This window comes from Colobus angolensis, unplaced genomic scaffold (genome assembly GCF_000951035.1).
Source record: "Colobus angolensis palliatus isolate OR3802 unplaced genomic scaffold, Cang.pa_1.0 Scaffold142, whole genome shotgun sequence".
Lineage (NCBI taxonomy): Eukaryota > Metazoa > Chordata > Mammalia > Primates > Cercopithecidae > Colobus > Colobus angolensis.
The window spans coordinates 1,174,558-1,187,145 of NW_012114511.1; positions in this window are offsets into that span (position 1 = coordinate 1,174,558).

Sequence of the window (12,588 nt, forward strand, 5' to 3'; positions counted from 1 at the left end):
TCCATGGATTTGCCTATTCTAGACATTTCATATAAATGGAATCATACAGTATGTGGCCTTTTGTGCCCAGCTTCTTTCACTTAGTGTGTTTTCAAGGTTCGTCCATGTATCTGTACTCATTCTTTTTTTATGACTGGATAATACCATTGAATGGATATACTAACATGTTTATTCATTCATCAGTTGATGGACATTTGGGTTGTCTTTACATTGGGGCCATTGTTAATAATACTGCTACAAACGTTTGTGTACAAGTTTTTGTGTGGATATATGTTTTTATTTCTCTTGGGTATGTACCTCGGAGTGAAATTGCTGTGTCATATGGTAACTCTATGTTGAACTTTCCGAGGAACTGTCAAGTTATTTTCCAAATCAATTTACGTTTGCACTAGCAATGTATGAGAGTTTCAATTTCTCCACAGTCTCACCAATATTTGTTATCTATATTTTCAATTACAGTGATCCTAGTGGGTGTAAAGTGGGATCTCATTGTTTTTATTTGAATTTCTCTAAAGACTAAGGATATTAAGCATCTTTTCTCATGCTTGTTAATCATTTATTTACCTTCTTAGGAGAAATGTCTATTTAAATCCTTTGCCCAGTTTTTAATTGGGCTACTTATCTTTTTATTGTTGAGTTGTAAGAATTATTTATATATACTGGATACTAGACTTTTGTGAGATATAAAATTAGCAAATATCTTGTTCCATTATATGGGTTTTATTTTCACTTTCTCGATAATGTTCTTTGAAGCACACAAGTTTTATAATTTTAATCAAGTTTTATTATGTATTTTTTTCCTTTGGCTGCTTGTGCTTTAGCTGTCATTTATAAGAAACCATTGTCTAATCCAAGGTCATAGGTTTTTTTTAGCTTTTTAAGGTATAATTTATACACAAAAAACTGTACATGCTTAATTTATGTATTTTGATAAGTTTGAACATATATACACACATGTGATATAATTTAGTACAATCAAGGTACTAAACATATTCATAATTTTCAAAAATTTTCTTGTATTCTTGTATGTGTGTGGTCTCTGTTGATTATTATTTTTGTGTATGGTAAGAACACAACATGAGATCTATCTTCCTAACATATTGTTAAGTGCACAATGCTGTATTTTAACTATAGGTACTATGTTGTGTGGCAGATCTCTAGAACTTTTTCATCTTGCATGACTGAAGCTTCATATCCATTGAGCAACAATTGCCCATTTTCAACTCATCCCAGCCGCTGGTAACCAAAATTCTATTTTCTTCTTGACATTTGCTAAGAGAGTAGATCTTAAGTATTCTTACCACAAAAAAGGTAATTGTGTGAAGAGATGAACACATTAATTAGCTTGCCTGTAGTATTCAGTTTACTGTGTATATGTTTATCAAAACAACACATCACACAACTTAAATACATGCAATTTTAATAAAAAATAAAAAAATTAAATAAAAATGTAAAATGAAGATTTCTGATGGTAAATGTAGTGACTGCTGATTATATAGTATTCAAATAGACACTTTTCCAAAGAAGACATACATTCTTCTGGGTGTTTGACTATTTTAAATATCTCATATAAGTGGAATCACATAGTGTTTATCCTGTGAGTGGCTTATTTCACTTAGCATAATGTCCTCTAGTTTCGTTACTGCTACTGAAAATGGAAGGATTTCCTTCCTTTCTTTTAGGATGGAATAATATTCCATTGTGTACCTATGTCCCCACTTTCTTTATCCATTCATCTGTTGACAGACATTTAGGTTGTTTCCATATCTCGGCTATTGTGAATAATGCTACAGTGAATGTGGGAGTGCAGATATCCCTTCAAGATCCTGATTTCAATTCTCTTGGATGTATACTCAGAAGTGGGATTGCTAGATCACATGATAGTTTCTATGTTTAATTTTTTGAGGAGCCTCTGTCCTGTTTCCCATAGTGGCTGCACCATTCTCTACATTCCCATCAACACAGTAAAAAGGGTTTCAATTTCTCAGTGTTCTCACCAACACTTGTGATATGGTTTGGCTCTGTATCTCCACCTGAATCTCATCTTGTAGCTCCCATAATTCCCATGTGTTGTGGGAGGGACCCAGCGAGAGATAATTGAATCATGGGAGTAGGTCTTTCTCATGCTGTTCTCATGATAGTGAGTAAGTCTCATGAGATCTGATGGTTTTAAAAACATGAGTTTCCCTGCACAGGCTCTCTCTTCTCTCATCTGCCACCATGTAAGATGTGCCTTTCACCTTCTGCCAAAATTGTGAGGCCTCCCCAGCAATGTGGAACTGTTAAGTCCATTAAACCTCTTTCTTTTGTAAATTGCATAGTCTCAGGTATCTTTATCAGCAGCATGAAAACTGACTAATACAACTTTTTATCATTTGGCTTTTTTCTTGATAATAACCATCCTAACAGGTGATATCTCATTGTGATTTTGATCTGCACTTTCCTGATAATTAGTGATATTGAGCACCCTTTCATATACCCATTGGCCATTTGTATGTCTTCTTTGGAAAAATGTCTGTTTGAATACTTTATAATCAGCAGGCACTGTGTTTACCATCAGAAATCTTCATTTTATATTTTTATTTAAATGTTTTTATATTTTATTAAAATTGCATATATTTAAGGTGTGTGATGTGATGTTTTGATAAACATATACACAGTAAACTGAATACTACAGATAAGCTAATTAATGTATTCATCTCTTCACACAATTACCTTTTCTGTGGTAAGAATACTTAAGATCTACTCTCTTAGCAAATGTCAAGAAAGGATATTAAGATTTATGCCTATGTTTTATTATAAGAGTTTTATAGTTTTATCTCTTGTGTTTAGGTCTTTGATCCATTTTGAGTTAATTTTTGTATATAGTATAAAGTAAGAGTCCAAATTAACTTTTTTAAGGTAGATATCCAGTTTTCCCAGCACCATTTGTTAAAAAAGATAACTCTTTCTCTCACTAAATTATCTTAGCACCCTTGTCAAAAATCAGTTGACCATTCTGGATTCTCAATTCTGTTCCATTGATCTACATTTCTATTCCATGCCAGTGCGACAGAGTCTTGATTAGTGTAGCCTTGTAGTAAAATTGGAAATCTAGAAGTGGGAGTCCTCCCACTTTGCTCTTCTTTTACAAAATGGCTTTGGTTATTCTGGATCTTTTGCATTCCCATATGAATTTTAGAGTCAGTTTGTGGGTTTCTGGGAACAAAAGCAACTTGAATTTTGATAGGAATTAAATTGAATCTGTAGATCAATTTAGGGAATACTGCTGTCTTGGCAATACTACGTTTTTCAGTCAATATTAAGTATTGCCATTTTAACAATACTAAGTTCTTCCCATCTCAAAGAACATGAGGTGTACTTCCATCCATTTAGGTTCTCTTAAATTTCTTCAATAATCTTATTGTTTTCAGAATACACTTTGTGCTTCATTTGTTGGAGTTATTACTAATATTTTATTCTTTATGATGCTATTATAAATGAAATTGTTTTCTTAATTTCTTTTCCAGAATGTTCATTTCTAGGGAATAAAAATACAATTGCTTTTTGTATATACAGTTGTGCGTTGGTATCTGTGGGGGATTGGTTCTCAGACCCCCAGAGATATCAAAATTTTCACATACTCAAGTCTTGCAGTTGGCTCTTTGGAACCCATTTATACAAAACATCCGGCCTCTATCCACAGGTTTCACATCCCATGAATTCTGTATATTTTATCTGCATTTGGTTGCAGAGGTAGAACCTATGGATATCAAAAGCTGATTGTATTGGTTGAAAAAAATCTGCCTTTAGGTGGGCCCACACAGTTTAAACCCACATTTTTCAAAGGTCAACTGTATGTCTTATATCCTACAACCTTTTCAAGCTAGGTAACCATTAGCACTAACACTTTTTATTTCTTGGTGGATTCTTTCAAATTTTCTATATTCAAGGTCATGACTTTTTGTTCCTCCATTCCTCCATAACTGACTTTTTTTAATGTTCTATAGACACTTTTTGTATCTTTTCACTTCCTTGTCATTTTTTACTACATATTTTTGAGTTATTTTCTTAGTGGTTGCACTGGCGATTGTTACTTAGTTTATGATAATATAATTCAGATTAATGCCAACTTAACTGTAATCATATATAAAAACTTTGTCCCTATATAGCTTCATTCCTTCTCCCTTCCTTTGTGCTTTGTCATAAAAATCACATCTTTCTATGTTGTATACCCATCAACACATGAATTTATAATTATTGCTTTGTTTACCTATGCACTTACTTTTACTGGTGTTCTTTATTCATGCAGATTCAAGTTACTATCTAGTCTGTTTCATTTATGCTTAAAGGAGTTCCTTAGCATTTCTTGCAGGCAAGATCTGCTGGCACGAAATTAGCTGTTTTTGTTTATCTTTAATTTCTGAAAGATAATTTTGCTAGGTATAGAATTTTTGGCTGAGATTTTTTCCTCCTTTCAGTACTTTCGGTACTATGTCATCTCGCTGCCTTCTGGCTTCTGTGGATTCTGATGATAAATCAACTGTTAACTTCATTGAAAATTTCTCATCTGAGGTGAGTTCCTCTCTCATTGCTTTCAGGATTTGTCTTTCAATGATTTGATTATAATGTGTCATCTTTGAGTTTTTGAATTTACCCTACTTGGATTTTCTCAAGCTTCGTGGATATGAAGATTAATGGTTTTTATCAAATTAGGAAAACTTTGATCCATTATTTCTTTAAATACTCTTTCTACTGCTTTCTCTCTCCTATCTTTCTAGACATCACCCCCACTGCCCCCCGCCATTATGCCTATATTCTTGTGCTACAGAGTTTCCCACAGGTCTCAGGCTCTCTTTATTTTTCTTCATTGTTTTTTCTTTCTGTTCCTCATCCTGGATAACCTCAATTAACACATCTTCAAGTTTGTTGATTTCTTTCTTTTATTTGCTGGAGTCTGCTATTGAGCTTCTCTAGTGAATGTTTTTCAGTTATTGTGCTTTCACACTCCAGAATTTTTATTTCATTCTTTTTTTATATGTAATTTCTTTCTATTCATTCTTATTATCTATTTGGTGAGACATTTTTCTCACACTCTCCTTTAGTTCTCTATACATGGTTCCCTTTAGTTCTTTGAATGTATTTAAAATAGCTGACAGTATTTTGTCTAGTATGTGCGACACCTGGTTTCCAAAGGGACAATGTCTATTGCCTGCTTTTGTCCTTGTATGTGTCATAATTGCTTGCCTCTTTGCATGTCTCATACATTTTCATTGAAAACTCAATGTTTAAAATAACATCATGTGGCAATTCTGGAAATCATATTTCCTCCCCCACCCTTCCCAAGTCTCCAAGGTTTGTTGTTGTTTCTGTTTTATTGTAGTTTTTGATTTAGCTTGTTTACTGACCTTTCTGAACCAATTCTATAATGTCCATAATCTTTGTCATGTGTGGCCACTAAAGTGTCTGCTTATGTTTGGCCAGTTCATGTTTAGACAGAAATATTCCTAAACACCTGGAATCAATAAGTAGCTCTGTCTTTGCTTAGGGGTTTATTGTGTGTGTCAAGGGATGCCTTCAACATTCAGCCAGGCAGTTTACAACTCTGCCTAAGCCTTCACACCCTGCTTGTGCAAAGCATCAAGGTCAGCCCAAGGTAATACCTTAGGGCCTTCTCATGTCTTTCCTGAGCACCTGCACAGCTCTAGCCATGCACACAGCCCTACACATGACTTTGTTCTTTTAGATTCCCAGGAATATGCAGGAGTTGTTCAAAGTCCCTATGGACAGCTTATCTTTTATTTTTATGCTTTTTAGTTACTCTATTGTTTACCCCAACTTTTATTCACAATCTCAAGCAGCTGTAGATTTAAGCAGTTGTTTGTAATTGTTCTTCAGCAGCTACTCTGAGGGAAAGGCTATTTGTACAGGGCAAGCTCTAAGTCAGTTCAAAAACAGACAGCCTCCGAGTGGGGTCCTTGACAGACATACTGACAGTCAAATAATGACAGTTCTTGGAAATGAGCTTTGAAAGAGCTCAAGCTCTATTCTGCTTCTGCCAGTTGCTGCCAGGCTACTGGTTTCAAATGTAGGCTGGTAAGCAGTGGATAGGTTTTTACTGAGTCAAAATACCACAAAGCTTACTGTTCTTATCAAGATTCAGCCATTTTTGTTCAGTAAGTACTCCCAGGATTAGTTCATTTCCAGAGTTCTGAAAAAGTTGATGTGACAATTTTTGCCTGTTTCTTGTTATTTTTATGAAGGATGGCATATTTAGAGGTTCTTACTCTACCATTTTTGCAGATATCCATGACCATTATTTTTATATTAAAACAAATTTGGACATGTTATGGAATAGGATGCAAAAATCTGCATAACTTAGTAAGGATGTAATATACAACTTCAGAGACATTGAACTCTACTAGCAGTAGACATCTCCACTCTGTATTCAGTACTTGCATGAAGTTGTGTGACTGTATCTGGCAACCTGATCCACAACCCTATGGAAAGTATGCATGTGAAATATACATATGTAGAATGTAAATGTCCTCCCTCTTTCTACCTACTGTGCGCTAAAGGAAGAGGACCAAAAGGAGAAGATTATCTCTTACAACTTGGTAAATTACAGCATCTACCTTTACAGCTTACAACTATTCATATTTACCTAAAGTGGTTCTCAAGAACTCTTGTGAACTGACTAACTCTCTGTCTCTGTCATATCTTTTGGCCAAAAAAAAAACCTGATGATCATTTACACAAAATAAAACAATATTACTCTAGCCTACGATGTTTAAATTAGACACAAACTTTTACCAAAAATGGCTTTTTACATCCCATTGGGTACAAATAGTCAATCAAGAGACTTTACAATTACATGTTTTTTAAAACTCTTGTATTCAAATGAGAGTTTCTTAGTTTTAAAATTGTGTCTGAGAATTTTGTGTAGAAACTGACCATGTGGTTCTAAGATTCCAGAATATACTAAGCCCCAGTCAGTAGAAAATTGTCATTCTATCAAATACTTACAGAACTATAGTGGGCATAGTTCCTCACCTAGCTTCACCATGTGCTAGTACTTTGACCAGCAGAAAGCAAACAGCCTGGGGCCACCTAGGGAAACAGACTTACATTACTCCAGACCATGGTAAATAGATGTGTTTGGTCCACTGAGCTTTGAACCCTGAAATTACACCACACACAGACATGGTCAGAGAGTTGCCAGAGGTTACAACACACACATTCTTGGCACCATTGTTCTGATTGACTCAGGCCAGTGGAACATCTTAAGCTAGTGGTAACTCAACATTGATAATGGAAGAAATGAAGGTAGCCAATTCAGGCATGAAAATCGCTCTGATGCTACTGATACCTCCTGAAAGAAGAAACTCGTAAGAAGGACTGTCACAGTTGGTTACAATACTACTTCACCTTTCAACAACTCAATCATTCCTACACCCAGTGTGCAGTGCACACGCCACTGAACTCAGCACAGGAAGAACATGAAGATAGGCAGGGAGGAAAGCAAGTCGGTTAAGACTGATAACCTGGGAGTGGTCAAGCCCTGAGGTGAGAATGAGGGTGAGCATGGACCCAGGAAAAGGGAGAAAGTGGAGGAAGTGCTGGGTATCCTGTAGCTCACTGGGCCTGTGAGGCATTGTAGAGGGCATTGGGAATCAAGCCTAAGCCCGCTACTTGCCTGTTTCCAACAATAAAGATGGAGTTTCTGAATTTCATTTGACTCTAGGGAGATCTGGAATTGTTCCAGGAATATTTATGTTGGATGCCGTGAGAGAGAATAGGGAAGTAATTATTGAATGTTTCAAAGGATTTGGGCAAGAACTAGATACATTCATGTTTTTATCTGTTTTCAAAGTTTACTTTAAAAATTTTTATGAGAACATATATCAGATATAAAACAATCCCTTCTGTTATTGCTAAATAAGAACTATCATGGACAGAAACTTGGTTGGATCTGTTGGACATAAAAGAGAGAAAATGTGACCTTCAGAGTGTATCACCCTACCTAAATTGAACTTTAGCCAGGCAACAGGGTAAACAGAAAATTTCAGGGAAAATGTAACAGTCCTAGCCTGGAAGCATCTTCTGTGATTCCAAGTTCAGACAATTTCTTTCTGTTGGAGATGCTGTTTTCTCTTGCAATTAACAAAAGAACACCCATCTCTATTAGGGTTCCCTAGAGAAACAAAACTAATAGAGGCTATACATATGTGTAGATAGGTAGAAAGATAAATATAGTTATGTTAAGGAATTGGCTCATGCAATTGTGGGAGCTGGCAAGCCCAAACCCTGCAGGGCGGGTGGCAGGCTAGGAGACTCATGGAAGAGTTGATGTTGCATCTTGGAATCTAAAGGCAGCCTAGAGGAAGAATTCCCTCTTTCTCGGAGGCCTTCCATCTTTTTTCTCTCATTGCCTACAACTGATGGGATGAGGCCTACTCACATCATGAAGGGTAATCTGCTTCATTCAAAGTCTACTGATTTAAATGTTAATCTTGTCTTATAAATACCTTCACAGTGACATTTAGACTGTCGTTTGACCAAATATCTAGGTACCATGGCAGAGCCAAGTTGACACAGAGAGCTGATCATCAAACAAACCATCCTAGTGTTTTTGGTTCAGGAGCAAGAATTTGACTGTGTCCTTTGACTTCAGGAGTTGAACTAGAACAGGAGCAGAGCTTGGCATGCTGTGGGAGCCTGTCGCTGTGAGTGCCTTCATGGGATTTCAAAAAAATGTCTTCTTGTTGGTTGAATTTATGAAAGCTTTATATACCTAATTACAATCTCATTGAAAACTTTTTCCATATGGCCTGTTTAAAGCTTTCAATGAGGAGTTACAGGAAAAATAAGACATAATGAAAGGATGGAGCCAGGGAAACATCCCTAATTCCCACATTTATTAGCATGTTTTACATTTTGTGAGCACTCTGCATGTGTCTTTATTTTTCCAGGGACAAACCATACAGAAACAGAAGGGCTACCAGAGAAAAGCGAAGAGTGGGTGGTATGCGGGAGCAAGTAGAGAGACTCCCGCAAGAGAGAGAAACTCAGGCTAGCTTAGGTCTCCACATTTTCAATAACTAATAGCAAAGCCTGTCCCAATGGATCATTTAAAAGCCATGTTAGCTGCAAGACAGATTTTTTTTTTTTAACCCATGGTTTTTGAAACACAAATCACCTATTAAAAGGCTGAGTGTTTTTGTTGCTCAATATCAAATATTTTGGAACATTTTTTCATTGTCAAAAGTTCCAGCTTTTCCTTTCTTCCCAAATGTTTGTCGTTTAAAAAAATCAAAATCTTTGCCTTGCCAAAGGTAGAAGGATTGCATGTAAAGCTTCCAGTTAGCAGTTCACGGGACTTCATTCCTCACTGTGCTTCCTTTAAAGAGAACAAAGCACCTTTTTGCGTCTGAACTTACTGCCTCATTTGTTCTTGCTCTTTGCTTGTGCCAAAACTGAAGCTCAGACAAGTTAAGTGGTGACTGACCTTGACTCCTGGGAGGCTGTCATCTATAGCCATTCTCCTTTCTCCAGGGGTGGCCTCTTTGGGATTACTTCTAATACCCACTCTGTGGGAATCACGGGAGCTCTGGGGCTGAATGCGTATAACAGAGATTTTTCCCTTGCATGTTTCACATTCACCTAAAGCACAGCATGCCTGAAAGCAAAGACAGCACTCTCCTTTATGAGACACTTCAAATGGGAGAGTCAGAGGACCCAATGATTGAGCCTCACCTGAGGAGGTGACGTGTAAAGGTGAGGGAGTGGTTTGGGACACGTGTGAAGAATGAATGAAGATCAAGAAACAATTTAAAGTGGAGATGAGATATGTTGGGGAGCTCATGTGGAATAGCCCCAGTCTCCCGAGATGAGGTAAGCAGAAGGTGTGAAGATGACGAGGAAAGGATTGTGAGCTTGAGGTTAAACATGTTTGGGCTGGTCACTGCAGCTGATGAATGGCAACTGGTCAAAAGAATTGCCAAGCAGCCTGGCTTCCCAGTTCCCTCTCATTCAGCATTTGGCTGCCCAGGAGCCAGAGCACAAGGAGGTATCAAGGTTGCTAAAGCACAGGTTTAGCAAGCTTGACCATCAGTTCTAGGCTAGAAAAGAGGCAGATAAATAAATAAGAGGCAAGAAAGAAGCCAACTGACAACAAGGGAGAAGTTTTAGAGGCTAAAGCCATAAATGAGACGAGCCATGGCAGGAGGGCTCTGAATACCCACTTTCTTTCCTGAAACACCTTCCTATACCAATCATCACCATACGTTCTTGTGAGTTTTGACTACCCTGAACACTCTCTTCTCTTCCTCGCCTTCTACTTAAATGCCTTTCCCATCCTTTAAGTTTCAACTCAAGTCCTTCTTGCGCCATGAATTCTCTTACTTGTTTTTATATTTTCTGCACCCCTTCTCTGAACTCCTTCAGAACCTTTTTTCTGGGGCACTTAAATTATTTCAGAAGTGTAGTCTTTTGTTGCATCCTTTGTATAGATCTCATTTCCCTGTGAGAATGCAACCTCTCTAAGGATAAGAACTGGGTCATATGTTGTCTTTTGCTTCCCTAACATGGTAAAACACTACTTTAACACAAATATGCTTAACTTTTTAAAGTGTTGGTTAGTTATCCAGTAAATAAATGACATTACTACCATAAACTTATTTTGAGACTATTTGGTGAACTTTGTCAGATTTTTGATGTTTGAGAATTTGTAATATGCATCCCAGTCACCCATGAAAAGTTTAAAATATCTGTCAAATAATTCTTATTTCCAGTATTACTTATTTCTATAAACCATTTGCCCCTAATAAAATATTCATGGGAGCAGGGATCCCAAGCATTCATTTGCACAGTTGTTAAACTATGACACAATCAAAAGAACCAAGATTTTCTCCAGACTTTTTTTATATTCTTGGATTAAAAAATAGAATAAATTTGCATTATCTTTTAATATGGTGACCAGCATCTTGCAACAAATAAATACTATGTGTTAGATCGCTGATGAAGAAAAATGAGTGTATTGTACAGAGAGAATTTCTTCATGGACCATAATGGCCGCCAAGAGGTCAACTGTGTCTCTAAGGAGCTGGTGGCCTTGGGCAAGGCACGTTCTCTTTTTCCCTCCCTTTCCCTATGCGATGATGCAAGGGCGGACTTGTGGCTTCACAGTGCAGAGCTGTTGGAGCCCTGCGCCCCCGGGTCTGCACCGCCGCTCTGAGGCCTTCCGCTAGTGGGCGCCGCTGAGCGAACTTCGGCGCTTCGGCCTCAGCACTCCAGAGGAGCAGCCTGCGTCAATTTCCAATCCTGACTGACGCACGTGGGGCTGAAATGGCCAGGATTGTGAAAGTCAGTGGAATAATTCGATTCCATCAGCTATTCTAAAGGTCTGCCCTGGCCCTCTGGTTTTGAGTCATGCCCACACTAGAAGTTTGCAGTTTTGCCACCACGGCCTGTTGCCATTGAAACAGAGTTCATCCTTGGTGGAAAATGCTGATCCTCATAGAGCATTGCTGTCTGTTTTATTTGGACGGTTAATCCCTTCCTGCATGTTCAGGGCGGGTACGGGACTCCCTGGGCTTCTGGACTAATTTTCACAGGCAAAAGCTTAGAGATGACTTGGGCAGTAGAAGTTCGGAGCAGGCGGAAAGCTTAGAAATCATCCTAGTCAAATCCTCTTCTTTTACAGAAGAAAGTCCAGTCCAGAAAGAAGGGATTGGTCCCGTAGCCATCCAGCCCTTCATTGACTCAGGCAGGGTTGGAGCCTGTAGATAACTGAGAGGCAGAGGAAGGACCAAAAAGGGACCCTCAACCAGAGGTTCCCAGCACCTTTGGTTACCTTGACTGTGCTCTCGGAGCCTTCAGTGCTGCAGATGGGGTGTGGATTGCAGGCTGTCTTAGTTTGCTTTTGTGTAAGTGTCCTTCATTTTGCCTTTATTGGCTGCTCAGCATGAGCCAAGCAGTGGACGTAGCTCTCATAGCATGTATGTCTCACTTAATCCCAGGCATGTCAGCTGGTGCTACAGAGACAGGCCCTGGAGTTAGCAGACCTGGACTCAAGTCCCAGCTCCACTTCTCAAGAGCCATAGGATTTGGGCAAGTGACATCCCCTCCCCACACCTCCCTTTCCTCTGCTGAAATTGGAGACCATAATAGAATCTCCAATTGGGTGAGATAAAGCATATAAACCACTTAGCACAGAACCTGCCTGACAGGAAGTACCTGAGGAATGTTAGCTTTTGGGTTTTTTGTTTTTTTTTAAATCAGTCTTAGGCATTAGTTGCCTTCATGTTGATATTCGTAGGAGGCATCTCAATGTTCTACTTCACATCTATTATGTAAATGTACTATTAAAAGTGTATACAGCTGTAGATGTGTTAGTAACTGCATCGTAATCACCTCCATACAAATAATGTTTTTGTGAGATGAATGCGTAAACCAAAATATTTTACAAATATGATTATTTGTAAAAAAAATCGATGATAGTCTTCAAAAACAGATTATTTTCTAGTGATGACTCTCTTTGCCTTCAAATTTTAAAGTGTGGGCTGGGCACAGTGGCTCATGCCTGTACTCTCAGCACTTTAGGAGACC